Genomic DNA, 17,368 nt, shown 5'->3' on the forward strand with positions numbered 1-17,368 from the left:
CACACCAGCTGGGAGAGTGAGAGGAGTGAGGAACAGCCTTGCAGGCACCAAGGTCAGTGAAGAAGGAGGGGGAGAGGTGCTCCAGGCACCGGAGCAGAAGTCCCCTGCGGCCTGTGGTGAGGACCATGGTGAAGCAGGCTGTCCCCCTGCACCCCATGGAGTACCACGGTGGAGCAGGGTGCCACGCTGCAGCCCGTGGAGGAGACCACGGTGGAGCAGACCACGGTGGAGCAGGTGGACCTGCACCGACGGAGACTACGGCCTGTGGAAGACCCCTGCCAGAGCAGATTCCGGGCCGGACCTGTAGCCCGTGGAGAGGAGACCACGCAGGAGCAGGTGACCTGGCAGGAGCTGCTGCCCGTGGGGGATCCAGGTTGGAGCAGTTCGCTCCTGAGGGATAGACCCCGTGGTACGGACCCATATCTGGAGCAGTTCTTGAAGAGCTGCTGCTGCCTGTGGACAGCCCATGCCGGATCAGTTCAGCAAGGACTGCATCCCGTGGGAGGGACCCCACAGCACAGGGGACGAGAGTGACCGAGAAGGAGCGGCAGAGAAGAAGCGCTATAGACTGACCATAACCCCCATTCCTCTGCGCCGCTCGGGGGGAGGAGGTGGAAGAGGGTGGATGGGGGGGGAAGGTGTTTTTGGTTTCTTTCCTTTGTTTCTCACTTATCTAGCTTGTTAGTAATAGGTAATAAATCTTACTATCTCCCTATACTGAGTTTGTTTTGCCCATCACGATAATGACTGCACGATCTCCCTGTCCTTATCTCAACCCTTGAGCCCTTTTCATCGTATTTTCTCCCCGTTCCTCTTTGAGGAGGGGGAGTGAGAGCGTGGTTGTGGTGGAGCTCGGCCGCCCACCCGAGTAAAACCACCACAGATGCATCTATGCAGGGTGCAAAATCTCAGAGGCACCATATAGCAACCCAAAATCAGGCCAGAACTGACACAACCACCAACCTTCCAGTTCAAAACTCATTCTTGTCACAGCGAGGAATAAAACTCATGTCTGCCTGCATAAAACCATGGAGATTAAGCCCTAGATACAGCACAGCTACACCTAATCTGGACTTGCAATCCATTTTTTGGACGCAATATTAATAATAATGAAAAACAGTAAGTGACCAACGCCTGGCACTTTTAAGTATGGGAAAATCAAATTCAACACAACTATGTTGGATGCTCCCTTTCTCAAGGTGTGGGTATACATTGCATTGTGACTGCCCCACTCCTCAGAACTCTCAGAACTGTGCTGCATAACATATCAGTTGTAAATACCCTCATCATTACTAGACAAAATAAGATTAAACTTTACACAGGAAAAAAAAAAAGTACTATTACCAGCTAAGGGAATGGAGCAGTTTTACAATTTGAGGTCACACACACATAGTACTTGAAGGGAGCATATAAACAGGAGGGGGAATGCCTGTTTATATTTGTTGATAGTGATAGGACAAGGGGGAATGGTTTTAAACTAAGACAGGGGAGATTTAGGTTAGAAATTAGGAGAAAGCTTTTCACTCAGAGGGTGGTGAGGCACTGGAACAGGTTGCCCAGAGAGGCTGTGGATGCCCCATCCCTGGAGGCTTTCAAGGCCAGGCTGGATGCGGCTCTGGGCAGCCTGCTCTAGTGGTTGGCAACCCTGCTCAGAGCAGGGGGGTTGAAACTAGATGATCTTTAAGGTCCTTTTCAACCCAGGCCATTCTATGATAGTTCTGTTCTATTGTGAATAAACAGTCTTGAAATAGTTTCACATGAGCTGCCATCCCATGAACATTTATAGCCCATCACGTCCAATCTTAAATAAATTTAGAGTGCTGATGGCCAAGGAGCCAACTGGAGAGCAGTCCTTGGCTCTGAAACTCATTTGCAATAGACAGGTTGGCAAGACTTCACCAAAATTTGACAGGTCAGTATAAATCACAATTGCATAGAAGTCTAAATTTTCAGGTATTTGTGCTATTTTGCGTGGTTTTAAGGACCAGGTGAGAAAAAGCCCCCTTTGCAAATGAATGTTCCTGCTTTCTCTTGATAAACAGACTGTTGCCCCAAAAAGAAGATGGCTCATGTATAATTAACACATCATCTGACCCCACTTAATCTCAGCTTCTTTTAAGAACGATGAAAAGAATATAGCCTTGTAGAAATATTCCAGTATTACATATCTTGAGACACCCTTCAGTCCCCCTCAAGACCAGTTCTTACAACTCACGCCAAGTCCCAGGCTCAGACTGGAGCTGCAGAGCAGCCCTGGGGCTGCAAACCCCCAGGGAAAGGGGGGTGAGGTCCAACCAAACAAGCATCACTGTGAGGTGCATGACATAATTGTCCTTCCAAGGAACGGCACAAGTGATTCTTGTCTGCTCTACAGGTATCAGACAACAGGCTGGGAATAAGCGCCCAAATTTCCTTTGCTTTTGCATCTCTGTTGGGTCAGTAGTTCTTATTAGTGCAGCTACAAGCTATTATTAATGCTCTCCTCCCCCATCACTTAGGTAGGACATCAAACACCCTTGGAGAGATCCAAAACCTGCAACACTCAAATAAAACCCATCGGATTAAATCAGTTTTGAGCCAGTCCCTTGCATTAAGGCTTAGCCACAGTCATACAAACCTAAGGTTTCATAAACACAAGTAAAGCAGCATAAGGCTGAACAATAGTCCTTCCTTGTAATTAATACCTGTAATGTAAATTAATCCAGGCTGCCAATAGCAACTGCTGGGTAAATAAGAATCTGTGACACTATCACTATCAAAGCACCATGGGCATATGATGCCATAGATGTGAATACAGGAAACAGAGGATCATTCAGGCAGGAGCACTTAAAATATAACCTGTTCTCCCTGAAAAATGTGTGGTATTCAATAGGGAACCTAACAGGAGTTATTTTATCCAGTTAAGCAAATGCAGTCATTCAGCTGTCTGCAATCACTAAGTCTTCCCGCCTTCTGCCTTTTTTTTTTGGTCCACTTTTTCAATTATATGTTGACAATTTGGGGGGTACACATTCTTTTCTGCCTTTTTAATAATGCCATTATTTTTTCCTTTAAATTAACCTCTTCAAAGCTCACAGCCCTACAGGAATTCCCTGACTGGTCTGTGCTCTGTACCAAGAAAGAGACCAACTCTCCCCATGGCTTTAGGCTTTGGTCCAAACACCAACAATCCCCTTCAAATACAAAGCCTCTGCAGAACTTCAACAAAACAAAAACTTGACAAAATAAATCACTCTACTTTTCACCAGTCCACATCCCACACATATCACAGAAATCACGCACGTCCCAGCAGTGACCTTCGAGAAAGGAAAGGTAAATCCTCACAACAAAGATGTGGAAGTTCTCCAGCAGAAGATCAAAAGCTGAAGATGCTGTAGGAGAAGGGACACAGATAAAACTCATTTGGTTACCTCCAAAACATAATGGACTGTGGCAGCAAATGGAGCATGAAAGCAAAGCACAGGACTAAGGTCTTTAACATCAGTACCCGGATGGTTTACAAAGAAAAACTAAAAAAAGGGAAGCAATGACTGAAGAGACATAACTAGAAAGAGGAAGAGTACAGCAGTAAAAATCGTTAATGGGAACACAGATTTGAGAGGGAGCGACCCATCTTTCTCTACAGGCACGTAAAATCACCAAACCACATAATTATTCATTTGTCTAGTAGCCTAGAAAATAAGAATACTCAAAGAGTAAACACAACTGTTCAATTCATTTGAAATAAAATAAAAAATAAAATAGGTCAAACTACTTGTACATATGAAGAAAATCATATCACAATCTCCTTTCACATCTTTACGAATTCAGAGGGAGCCAGATGAATTCAGATGAATTTACATCTGCAGCTGACAGTTCACCTCAGCAGCCTGGGAATGTTTATCCTTCATTAATCATGGTTCAAGGGGAACTGCAACCTGAGGTAGCTGAGCTAACCCTCTCCTCTTACAGATTCAGACCTGCTGCCTGGAAGGCATCCAACCCTTCACCCGTGCCTCTGGCCTCAGCCCAGCTCCCTGCATTTACAGGGACAACTGCAGAGCTCCCAGGCTGTAGCACTCAAAAGTGGCATTTTCTATCTGATAAAGGTGACAAGATGACGCATTTCTGACAAATGCCTGCTTGAATCCCCTCTTTCACACCCTTAAGACAAGGGATAATCTCACTTGTATTTTTCCTGGACATCCAGGGCCAAGCACAGAGTTAGCAGCTGATACATAACCCAAAATCACTCCTCCAGAAGAGCGTGTGCTTGGGAGCAGCTTTGCTGCTGCTGAAATGCAAAGTTGCTCCAGCAGTTTCATTGTAGCTGCACTGATTTTTTACCAGCTGAGGGTTTAGCCCACCAATCTTTTCCTGCTGAGAGACAGGTGTTGAACAGGATGGAGGAAATCACAGGCATTCATTTGAATGGGCTCTCCCAGGCAGGAGCAATAATAAGTTCAGAGAAGTTGTTGTGTCATTTAAAGATCTATTAAGAGGGAGTAGTTGACTTCCTCCTCGAGGGAATTTCTCTTTAATTGTGTGTTGCTTTGACTCATCCACTACCTTCTCCAGACCCCTCCTTCCCCACCCAGTGCAAGTATGCTGAGCTCTTCCTTTTCACAAACTAAGAGGATAAAAGAGATGTGAAGCACTATAGTGCACTCAGTCCCACAGTGTGGGGGATTTTGGCAGAGCGTCTCCAGATGTTATCTCATCCCCTGATGGCATCCACCCTGGAGAGGTTTGTATCTATAAAATACTACCACATACATTTCTTGTCAATGTGTATGCTAAAGATAATGCGGCCTTTCATACGTACATCTTCAATGCACTGAAACTGTTTTAGGAGATTCCATCTGAGCAAGGGGAAATTATTAAACAATTCAGGGACAAACAGCATCACAGTGTATTGTTTCACTGTTAACTTCAACAGAGTATCAATAAAATGTTTGCCCTTCTAGAGCACCCATCAATGCTCAAAGCACTGTATTAGTGACTTGCGGAAAACAGACTCCATTAACCTGTAAGGCTGTAAAGTAGGTATGTTTATTCAGCACTGGGCAGCACGGGGGGGGGGGGGGGGGGGGGGTAGTCCCACCACAATCGTGCGCATCCACCACAGTAGTTCACCTTGTATTTATACAGAAGGGGTTACACAGGTAAGGGATCGCCTATACATATTCATAACCTCTCCCCGAAAGGGTGGTCTTTATTACAATGAGTTCCAGGAAATCATTTCCATTGTCTCAGTCCTGTCCTGATTAATTCACAATACCTATAGAAATCCCTTATCTTCCAGAGCCCTCCTGTCTCAGTTCTGATTAGTTTACAGTACCTATAGAAATCCCTTTAGCATCCATTTCTTACTTCATTAGAACTTCCAATAAACTGTTTTACCCCCTAAAAACACTCCTAAGTGGTCAAATCAACAATGGCAATGCAAGAAATCCACTAATACTCAAAAAGTTGTGATACTAACAAAAACACAAGTTTTCCCTCTTTTCTACCAAACTACACTTTTTCCGTTACCTCAGACTTATGGCTAATGGTGGGTGCACTTCACTTTCCATGCCCAAAATTAAACTCCCAGAAAGAAGTGGTGCATTCGTGAGGTCAACAGAAAAATGCAACTTGGTTTCCTTATTAATGCTTGCAGATAAACTGCTGACCACCTGAGGTTGATGTAACCTGAGGGACCACCTGAGGCATAGGATGTAACCACAGTGCCTCTTCTGATAACACACACCATGCCAGCTACATCTTTTGGGGTGGGATGCCACACATCTCTCTGCAGATATTTAATCTAATTTAAAGCAATCATCATGTATTCTTCTGCACTCAACAAGTGGAGCTTCTCCAAATAGTGATTTATCCTACCCTGAGATGTCAGGTCTAATGCTGGAAGAAGGAATTACCTTCTGGAGGCATCTTGCATCTTCCTATTTCCCTCTCCACTGACTGTAACGAAAACTTAAATTAGCTTAGACCACACGGTTACTTTTTATATGGCTGAAGTAATCTGAAAGCAACCTTGTCCTTTCTGACAAGGCACCAGAAAGCCAAGCCTGTTGGAAAACACTTACTTTTGGGTACATCCATGGGATTCAGGCTGCCTATGAGGTCTCTGACAGGAGGCCTGTCTCCGTCCTCCTTGCTCAGCCAGTTGTTGCAGGGGAAGTAAAACCGGAGGTGAGGTCTGTTCGTGTCGGTCACAATCACGCGGTCCAGCAACCAGCCTGCATTCAGTCCGGTGTTATCGTGTTCAATCCTAGAGGAACAACAACCCGTGTGTGAGGGCCTGGATTTGATATTTTGATTCAGGCTGGCCGCTAGCATTATAATTTTGGGGAATACTTAATATTAGACATGGCTAGAGCAACTGTACACAAAATGCCTTCTTATACCTGGCTATCTAAAGTGTTTCATAGGACTGTGGGCTTCTATGGGGTATTTGGCAAATAACCTTCCATATGTATTTGTGTGCAGATGTCATAGGTGTGTAGGTGTGCTATTATCTGCTAAGGGATGCACACACATGCACACCTGCATGTTCATTCAGCATATACATTCATTCACCTTCTACTGCATGTCGAAAACATATGTGACTCTCCCCCCTGCCCTGCATCTTTTCCGATCTTTTCTTTTTTCTTTGCTTTATCCACCTCTTTCAATCTTCCCATCTTTCTTTGTACTCCTTCCTAATTTTTAATTTTATATAGGTCAGTCAGATGGTGGTTAAACATAATAATTATCATTTACATTACACTAATTCAGCAGAATGGAACAACAAACCCAATTTAACTCCATCAGAACATAAAAACAGCCTTAAATCCTTTCCTCTGTGATTGCGTGTGACAGGAATACAATTCCTGATGGGGAGCGTGGATAGTTATAAGCAATACCGTAGGTGATTTCATGCTTCAGTTCAAATCTTAGGCAGTAAACAAGCTTTTGCCACCCCTTAACTTCACCTTGATGGGAGCGTGTTAACAAATAATGAATAAAACATGGCAACACTAAAACCCCCTACAGCCTGTCATTCGATTAGCACTTCACAGAGCACGTCTTCTGGTGGCAGTGTTATGCAGTTACCTTATTTTCTTTATTTGTCCAACATTGTTGGTTTTCACTCGGAACACATCTGTTTTGCTCCTCTCGAAGGCTGTGCTGCTCCTGTAATACACATGCAACAAAAGCTATGGTAAGAAAATAACCTTGTCAGCCAGCCCACTTTGGGGTTTCAGGACAAAGTGTCATTTCTAACACTGGACAGACCTTATTTTCAATGTCCTCTTTGCCATGGTAAGTTTCAGATAGCTCTACATGCTGACGTTTAACAGACCTTTTCCTTCTCAAACTCTAAGCATCCGCTCAGAAGCTGAGACCAAAGCTTTGGGGGAAATGCAATGCTGGCCCAAGTAGATGCAAGCCTTGGATCACATTCCATATTGCCTCCAAGAGTAAAACATGACAGACATTTTCAAAATCCTCAGCTAAATCCCCATACAGGTAAGAGCTGGGGGAGACTCTAAGACTTTCCTGCTGGCAAGTAGCTTTCAGAGGTGTCTGAAAATAATTTTTTGGTGAAGATATATCAAGGAAGCACTAAGGCCAAAATTATTTTAAGAGCTCCAACTCTTTTTGGTAATACCTCATCTGCGGTTGCTCAACTCTGCCAACCCACCCATCAGTTACTAAAACACAAAGGCAACAGCAAAAACAAAGGGATATTTCCAGCTGTTGCCCTCGAGGGTGGCTGCAAAGTGCTCATTTGGAACAGTCGAGCAGGAGCTTCATTTCACCCTTATTGACCAGCCCTTGTTGACTGAATCAGGTGGAAGACTGGTGAATCTAGATCCGCCCACACCCACGTTAGTTACTTTACAGCCATCTGTATGTTTCTCTTCTCTGTTTCCCACTCTCAGAGGTGTTCTCTCCTGCCAGCCTAGTCCCCGGGCACCAAGCAGATCCCCTCTAGGTGACAGAGCTCCACAGCCCAAAGGTGCTCCACAGCCCAGCATGTTCCCTGCAGGCCTGCCCAGAGCTCAGCCAGAGACAAAAGCATCCGCCTGCCCCAAGGTTTTCTTTCCACTCCCATCTCCCAGTGCTTTTGTAACAGCCGCTGAAACTTCCTTTGCAGCTTTCTCCTACAATTTGTATCTCATTCAAAGCCAAATGCTTGTAGGACAGGGACCACCTCCATTTTTTTGTGAGGTGTTAAGTGTGCGGTCAGTATTTCACAGGTGCAAGCGGAAGGCAATATGAAGTACATTGGCCTGGGTCAGGAGACGTAGAATTTAATTCCCAGTTCTGCCTCCAGCCTGTGGTGTGATCTTTGGCCAGCACCTTCGTCATTTGGAGCTCATACTTTCCACTGCGAATAATGTCAAGGCAAAACCCGCCCTTGCTCTCAAGACACAGCCTCTCCCACCTGCACTCCCTGACCTGCCCTGATTTCACCTGGCTGCTAATCCTAGAATCATTAAGGTTGGAAAAGACCTCCAGGATCATCTGGTCCAACTGTTCCCCTACTACCAATGTCACCCACTAAACCATGTCCCTAAGCACCACGTCCAACCTTTCCTTGAACACCCCCCAGGGACGGTGACTCCACCGCCTCCCTGGGCAACATGTCCTAAGCATCACTGCAGATGATTAAACACAGCAAAATCCAGAAGTCATATTAAAAGGAACAAGAAACTGCCGTGCTTCAGCAGCATAAAGCCACAGTGACAAGCAGCTTGTACTTGGAAAGTTAATGAATATTAATAATCCAAGCAACGGGCTTTGGTTTTGCGCAGCACTCTTCTCCGCATCATTAAAGGATGTGCACGTGCCTTTGTTTAAAGGTTATTTCATGTGTTCTCCTCCTCCATCCTGCTATCCCAGGCACCATGCTAGGACCATCACTGCTACATGAAAAGGCTAAAAAGGTTAATCTTGCCTTGCAGACAAGAGACGATTAAATCCAGCCCAGCATCCACCAGCCTGGCTGTCAGAGGGAAAACAGCCAGCAAGCACGAGGCAATTAGTTTGCCAGGCTTGAGCAAGCGCCGCAATGACAGTGGCTTCTCAACAGAGATTGATGCAGCGCTGCAGACAGCATACGGAGCTGTGGAGATGGCTCAGAAGTAGTAAGTGGGACTAATTAGTCCAAAGCTCATCACGTGCCAGTCCTAGTGGCTGCTCGTCTAATGGAGGAAAGATGGAGCACGGCCCCACAGCACCCAGCAAAAAGATGCTCCAGGAGATGCTTCTTGAGGCAAATTCCGGCTGTCAAGGGGTAGGAAGAGTTTGAGCAGCCTCTGCCCTCGGGCTGGGTGCACAGAATCAAAAGCACAAAATAGGGAAAACCCAACCCTTCCCCTCTAGTGTTGTTCTAGCATTGTCAATGAAGTTGGAGTGAGGAGAGTGAGGGAAGAGGATTATTAATAGGATTATATCCTGATTACGATCAGGAACTTGTTACACCAAACAATGCAGCACACTGGGTTGCATAGCTCTGGTGACAAATAAAGCTGAGAAAAATCTGACTTGGAAATGGTAGCACTAAATCCCCAATGTTCAGGCTTGACTGGGTTCAAACCCAGGGCTTGGGCATGGCTTGCCATAAGCAAAGGCTTATTCTAGATATTGGAAGAATTTTACTCTAACATTTGGATGGGAATTCAGGCCAGGGCAACCTGCCACTGAAAAGTGGATTTCTTTACAATAACCACAAATAAATTTGCTGCTGAACACTGTGACTGGCTGAGTTTTGTGATCAGTCCTATCCCTCCTCAGCCCCAATGTGGTAGAGAGCAGACGAGCAAGAAGAAATAAAATGCTGGGGAGGATCAGCACTGCTGGTTGGTGTTGGACCACAGAGAAGCAGCTCACGCCTGTAGGAATGGCCACAGAGGCTGCTGAAACACCACCAAACAATAAAAAAGTACAGCTATACATATACAAATACAAAAGTACAGCTGCCTTGGTGTCCACTCATGGTGTCCACACTTGGTGTCCACTCATGCTGGTGATGGAGCTCGTGAAAAAAAATCCTATATTTGACAATGCTTTTAGCCTCTGGCTGAGCTGTAGCTGGTGCAGGATGGCAGGTGAGAATCTGGAGAACTTTGTGAGCTGGGTTTTTTGCTGAGTGTAGCTGGGGCCAGCACCCAGCCACCACCTCCGACACTGATGGGGACCACGCACAGAGATGCTGCCGTCCCCAACTCAGAGAGAGCAAATACAAGGATTTATTCCATCTCCCCCAGACCCAAACATTATATGGCTAAACCTCCTGGCCTAAATAAATGCATCTCATTGGACAGAATTTGGGTGCTGCCACTTCCAGAGGTGATGTTCCTTCAGCAGGTCATTATGAAGATTTGTGTCTGTTTTTCACAGTTACGTTATTGTATTGGTATTGAAATGGTATTCTGTTTTATCAGTTCATTGGGATATCTGGATGAAAATCACAGAACAAAACATTTTGATTAGATATTTTATAATTAAGTTATATTAAATTAGGTCTATTATATAATTAAGTTCTCCCTGGTGTTTCTGAGGATGATGGGATAATAAAACTCCTTGGGCTAGCTCTGATTTCTGAGTTTCAAATATGGCAAACAGGGCTGAAATTTCATGTATTTTCTTCACCATTCCATATCATTTTCTTTACAGACGACTCTCATGTTTGAGTTGCTTCACTGGGAAGAGAAGCTCTTTTGAGGGTAAAATTTAAAGTACCTCTTGTCGGTACGCGATTTCTCAGACCTAACACTGTAAAAATGTCTTTCTTCATGGATGCATCACAACCATGTATTTTATTAGGGCCCATTTTTTCCTTACAATATTACACATTTATTAAGATATCAAAGAGGACTATCTACTCTGAGCTTCACAGTCGTCGTCGTCATGGTGTCCCCCCCCCCCGCAACACTGTTCACTCAAAGCATCCTGGAGAAGAAATTAAATCAGCATTTTAACTGAAAGGTTTGGAGACCGAGTGCTAGAGTGAAACCCAAGTCACTCAGGTACAACTGATTGGAACTAATTCTTCACTGACAGCTGATGGGTGTGATCCTGACTAGGAGCATCTCTGCAGCTTGAGGACCCAGCAGGTAGAAAAAGGCAGGGTGCTGTTGTGGCAACATTTTGTACGCTAAGCCCCTTTGCTGGGCACAGCATCCATGGCATAATACAAGAGCTGTAGTAGCAGAGTAATGACATTTCTCAACCACCCCAGGAGTTTACTCCTGAATAATTGGATAGTCTGGATTTGAGAGAACATGGCCAACCTTAGCAAATCCCAGGCATAAGCATCTTGTACTTTACGATTTGAGACAATAAAGCTGAATTAGCTGAAAAGCTTGGAATTGGATTTATGTGGAAGTCACACTTCTAACCAAATGTGGAATCTGGGCCTAAAAGATCGATTTTGCTACTTCACTGCCCCCGCTGTGAAGAGGAAGATTAACAAAAGACAGAAGTTAAATATCTCAAGTATAATATCTATTTCATCATGAAAGCTAGGTCTCGCCCTTCCCACCAAGTCCTTTACTTTCTTTTGGGGTGCCATCACAGGCTTTCCAAGCTTCTCCTCTGTTTAAGTCAATACCCATATTCCTCTTCCCCACTCAGTAGGTCTGAATTTGCCTCTCGTTGCTGTGATTATCATCAGGAATGTGGGCTGTTTTCACTTGTAAGAGTGTACTAACACTCAAAGATTTACCTCTATAATGCAAAACTGCCAGCCCCTAAAACCCTCCACCGATGAAAAGTATCTGACCAAATTTGCCAGAAACTGTCAACTCATTTTTAAAAGGATCACTGTGTAAATAAGTCTGACCACCTATTTATTCACTCTTCCTATCACCATGCATCAGTCTCTCATGGAATACATGCTTATTACCAAGGAAAATTAAAAAAAAAAAATCCATTTTATGTTATAAAGTCAAAAGGTAAAAAAAACTGCAATATTTCTTTGCAAAGTAATAAGCTACAAAGGTTGCTATTTCCCCATCCTTTGACAATGATGCTCATTGTCATTTCAGGATATCTCCTGGGGCTACTGTGTGGTCCAACAGCTAAAGACAAATTATAGCAAAGATTTTCAGAAGAGAACAAGGTCTTGGTATATCACTCCAGATTTGGCTGTGTCCTGCTATTTAGACTCCTGCTCGACAGAAGCAATCACTGAATGCAAATAAAGAGAGCATACATAGGGATTTTATAGTAACCACTGAAGCTTCCAAGTGCATCCACAAAATCTCCCTCCTTCCTTTCTAATTTAAGGGATGTCAGTATGTAATGGCTCTACTTCTAGCTAACATCAATGAGAGTAATAATGAGGAACCACTGAGCTCCTCAAAGAGTTCTGCTCTTGAAGCGGAGTTTGGGAGGGCCAGATGAACCACACTGACATCTCCACAGGGTCATCAGAAGCAACAGTCCTAAACAGACACCACAATGTTTTGTCAGCTGCACACCTCAAGAGTTTCTGATTTTCCCGTCTTGGTCAGCAGGATTTGAAACACGAACTTTCTTCAGAGTTTTGCAATAAACTTTTATTTCCAAAATATGAAAATCCTCATCTTATACAGATTTCTGCCTGTCTTACACATCAAGACCTACTTCAGCAGAAGTCTCTCAGCCTCTCCACAGATAGGAGTATGGTAGGTGCAAATATCTATTTTCCTCTTGGTCAAATACAAGGTGCAAACACTGACATTCCCCAAACCAAATACTGACGTTGATCATCCACCTCCCTTCAGATAGGGACAGGATGTCCCAAATGTCCCTGCCTCTTCCTCCAAGATGCTACTTGGTCAGGCCATTCAGACAGTCTTAAGATACTGTTGTCTATCTATGTTGTTCCTTAATGTTCTTCCTACCAATGTTGGCTGAGTTCATCACACAACATGGACAGGGGATCCCTGAAAAGAGGTGGGACTGTCACAAAAGCAAAAGGGAGAGTACCGGATCCCAGTATGAACATTAATCTCCATGTGGGACACTGCTCACAGGAAGACAGCTACATGTGGGTGCTTTTAGTTGACAAACAATCTCACCTCTGAGGTCAATGTAAGCCTATTCTGAGTGCCAGGACACGGTCAAGTTACAGTAATCTACAGTGTTATATATGGGAATGCTTGATTTTCAGGCTAGTCTCCAAATCTTGCTCTTCTCCCAATGGGCTAGGCAAAGTCAATATAAAGCTTTTAATACAACCACTGATACATTCTCTCTTGTTCCAAATATTATCTCAATCAAATGGAATTTGGTTCACTTATCTCATCTGGTAGATACCGAATCCCCAGCTGACTCCGCTCTTCAGCTATCTGGCATTAAGACTTCAGAAACTGGTGAAAGTTTCAGTCAGCTGAGCAGAGCTGATTTGCTATGGGCTACAAACTCATTACTACTTTTAATGGGCATACACAAGAACAAAAAGGGAAACAGTCGACACTAGATTCTATTCTGAAAATAAGCATTCAAAACCAGTCATTTCAAGCACAAGATACCGATGGCATAAAATCAGTATCAGGTTACATTGCAACATTGCTGAAAGAACTTACATCTGTTTCCCCATCTTGCAGAAAGAGCTGATACTATTAACTGTCCATTCAACAGCCAGAGAAGAGAAACACTTGCTTCAAAATGGTTGCTAAAAAATTACTGTAAAGACTAGCAAGCAGAGACTGAGATCTAGCCAAAAGGCATGCAAAAGTTCCTTAGCTCAGTAAGGAGGGAATTTCTTCAGGGCAGAAGAGTGCTTTGGCTGATTAATCTGGGTTTCTCTGACTCCAACAACATGGAGCTGCTTGGCACCAATTATGGCAGTGACTGCAGATCTCCTTGGGTCACGTTCTTATACGGTGAGTAGTGAGAACTGAACTGGAGGTTATGAAGGTGCCTAACTTTGTCTAGCAAGAGGAGTGGCCCTTGGTAAAATAAATAAATAAATAAATAAATAAATAAGGGTTATGTCACAAGAATGATTTAACACATGGAATAGGACAGCAAAGCTAGTGGGGAGTCAAAGAGTTTAGGTAAGGAAGAAGGAAAGCAGAAAAGAAGATGAGCCATGCTGTGAGCATGGGCAAGGAAATAGAGGATGCAAATGCTCCAGGGCAACTGCAGACATGACATGCTGGTGTCCTGGAGGCAGCCTGCAATGCACTGCCACCATATTGGATAAACCGTGAACAGATTTGGGCCTTACACACACTATGAGAGATTGCTTGTTCTTTATATGCTCTAGCAAAAGCAGCTTTTGATTTTGGCTTGGATGCCAAATTAATTACTCAAAGCAAAAGAGACTATTCCATGACTATTTGGACTAGTTACACACTGTTATCCATTTTTCCCATTCATAGATTATATAAAGAATTGTGAAATTAATCTACCTTGCATTCTGAGACATTTCACAGACATGAATTAGGGAAGTTGCCCCACAAACTTACCACTGTCTGTTTGTACTGGTATTATCCTGAGCTCTGAAACGTCATTTCTCTCTTAGAACTTAAATCCAAAGCTGAGTACTGCCCCACCAGTTCCCACAGGCAGGGTTGGTGTTGTTTGGGGCTTGTCATGCTTCATCATCTATTGCAAAATCAGCAATTCATTCTCATGCACCATGGGAAGCCAAACTTGATTAATCTGGTGCTGCAGCTATCACTTAAAAGTGCTTTGCTTTCATACCACCAGGAAAAAACATCTCAGTTCTTTGCTGGAACAGCAAATTAGAATTAGCTTAGCAATCGACATCTTTGTTATTCAAGTTTAAATTGCACTGGAGGAAAACACTGTGCCTCAGGGGAGAGAAACATTTGCGAGAAAAACCTGTACGGTTTCTTTCATTATCTTTGGAGGCAAGGAAGGCCAGCCAGAGCACAGGGTTTCTCTGAATCATGACCAAGGACAGCAACATTAGATGTTACTGTCCAGTGGAAAGTAATGCAGCCCAGATAAAATATGATATTGATTTTATTTGCAATACTGAGCAAGCAAAGCCTGCAGCAGAACAATGCATCTGCAGAATGCAATGGAAACGTCTCCCCACCCTTTGCTCCAGGACCAGAACCAGACTCCAACAAGAGCCCCACTTTCTTCTAGCTGCCCAGGCAGCTGGACAACCAAGATGAAGAAGAAATGCTCTCCTTGCTGCTAGCTCCTTTTCCCAATACCCAGAAGGCGCCAGGTAGCAGGAAGGGCAATTTCACCACAGATCCCTTTTTGTGGCCCCCTTGGCCTGGAGGCATTGAGGGGCTAGATGCTGCATCTTCCCCATGGCAAGCAGAGCAAGGCCTTTCTCTCAATTTGTTTCTGGGGAACAACCGAGTTGCTTTCACAGACAAAAAGGTGCTGACAATGAGATGTTTCAAAACCACTCAGCCCAAGGCAGGGAATCAAGTAGGATTGTGTTCTGTGCCATGAGCCAACAGCTGGCAAAGTCAGCAGCATACAAGGACCAGGCGATGCCCCGAGCGGGGACAGGAGGCCTATAGGACAGGCACGGGATCTGCAAGGCAGAGGGTGGCACAGTGCCATCTGAACACCTCAGCTGAGGAACCTGCACCTTTTGCTCCTCAGACCCAGTTTCCAGCTCCTGTTGATGCTTTGCATAAGCAGGGGCTAATACCTGCCAGAAGCTTGTTATAAACACAAGCAGTATGTGTTGCCTATATTTACACACACACATGTTGTTAGGTGTCATTATGAATTAAGCATAATACCCCAACTTAATCATTCATGAAAGACCGTTGCTACTCCCCAAATAGCACTTTTAAAAAGATTTTTTAATATGAATTGATAGAAACTATATGACCTTCCCACCTCCTATCTCTTCCTTTTCTACCTTATTTTCTGATTAACACTCAGTTAACAGAGCAAGTCTGATAGAGATATCATTATACAAACAGGTATCAAGTGAAGCAAGTGTACCAAACTCATACAGAAGAAATACAGCAGATCCAGGGTGAAGAGTAGGAAAGACTAATAGTTTCCACCAGCCACCACCAATGACAGTAATGAACCACCAGTGCTTTCTGATATCTGTCCAGTGAGACTTGCAACACTTGTCAATTCATCAGCAAAAAACACAATTATTTTGCATTTTCTGAAGTATCACCACAAAGGTGTTTGTGATACTTAGATGGATAAACCATCCCATTTGAGGCTGCATGGGGATTGATTAAACCTGGAATAAATAAATTTTAAAAAATGGTTTACCCTGGTTCCCTCTCTGCTTATAGTTCATAGTGCTATAGTGCCTTATAGTTCAGCACAATTTTTCTCTCTAGGCTTTCCATACAGATAAGGGTAATTCTGCCTTTTTAATGGCACAGTATTCAGGCAACGGACCAAGTGCCCTGGGACAGGATGATAAACAGCTCAAAAGACACATTTAACAAAGTATAAATGGGACCAAAACTCACAACCCTTAAAACACCAGTGCAATGCCGAAAATGGGAATTTGATACACCACTGTAGGGGACTGCTGTACCTGTGAGCAAGAGCAGATGCTCAGTTTTCTTTCTTCCAAACAGAGAGTGAAGGACTGCCTAAGAAAAACTTGGACTAAGACACACACACCACAGTAATTGCAATCAGTTTAAGAGTTTTTGTTTTTTTTTTTTTAAAGAAAAAAACTACTGTTGAATTATTTCAATGTGGTCCTGCAACCTCTCAAGGTCACCTTCCCCAGAGAGGACACCTTGCCCTACACCTTGGATGCTACAGAGATTAAATCCAGGCTGAAGGGACACAAAGGCTGGAGGAAGCATGTTTAGACTTGAATACATTAATCTACATTTAACATCTGCTTCCCAGTGAAATCTTGCTCAGTTTCTCTTCAGAAACTCTTTTCTGGTAATGTCCAAAACCAAATATTCAGCCTAAAGAGCAGCCACAGATAATTAAGGTTTTAAAAATGAACTTGCCATTCTGTTCACATTTAAATATTTGGGGTATGAGGAGAGCAGCACCGCTTGAAAGCTGCGGCCCTTGTGCTTGTGGCGGCACATCAGCTGCAGGGGACACTTGGCAGCCCGGCACGTACAGCTGTTCCTTGATGCTGTTTTTGGTGCTGCCAGCTGGGCTAAGCCATCCTTGAAGGGTCGCATACGTTGTAGCAAGGATGGCTTCTGCATGTGCCTGAGGCTGCTGGGTCCCGCCCGGGGAGGGAGGGGGGCACACAAGTGCTCGGCCCAGGAGCCAAGCTCGTCCTCCCCCAGTCCCTCACACACACTCGCTCGGCACAAAGCTACACATAAGAGGAGACATCTGCAGGGGCCCAGACCCTGGGCTGGCTCTTCCCAGAGAGAACTTGCTCCAAAAGCTTTGTGATGCCAGTTTCCCTTAGCAGGACTAGCAGCAGAGCCATGGCAGGTGGATG

The sequence above is a fragment of the Cygnus olor genome (genome assembly GCF_009769625.2).
Source record: "Cygnus olor isolate bCygOlo1 chromosome W unlocalized genomic scaffold, bCygOlo1.pri.v2 SUPER_W3, whole genome shotgun sequence".
Taxonomy (NCBI): Eukaryota; Metazoa; Chordata; class Aves; order Anseriformes; family Anatidae; genus Cygnus; species Cygnus olor.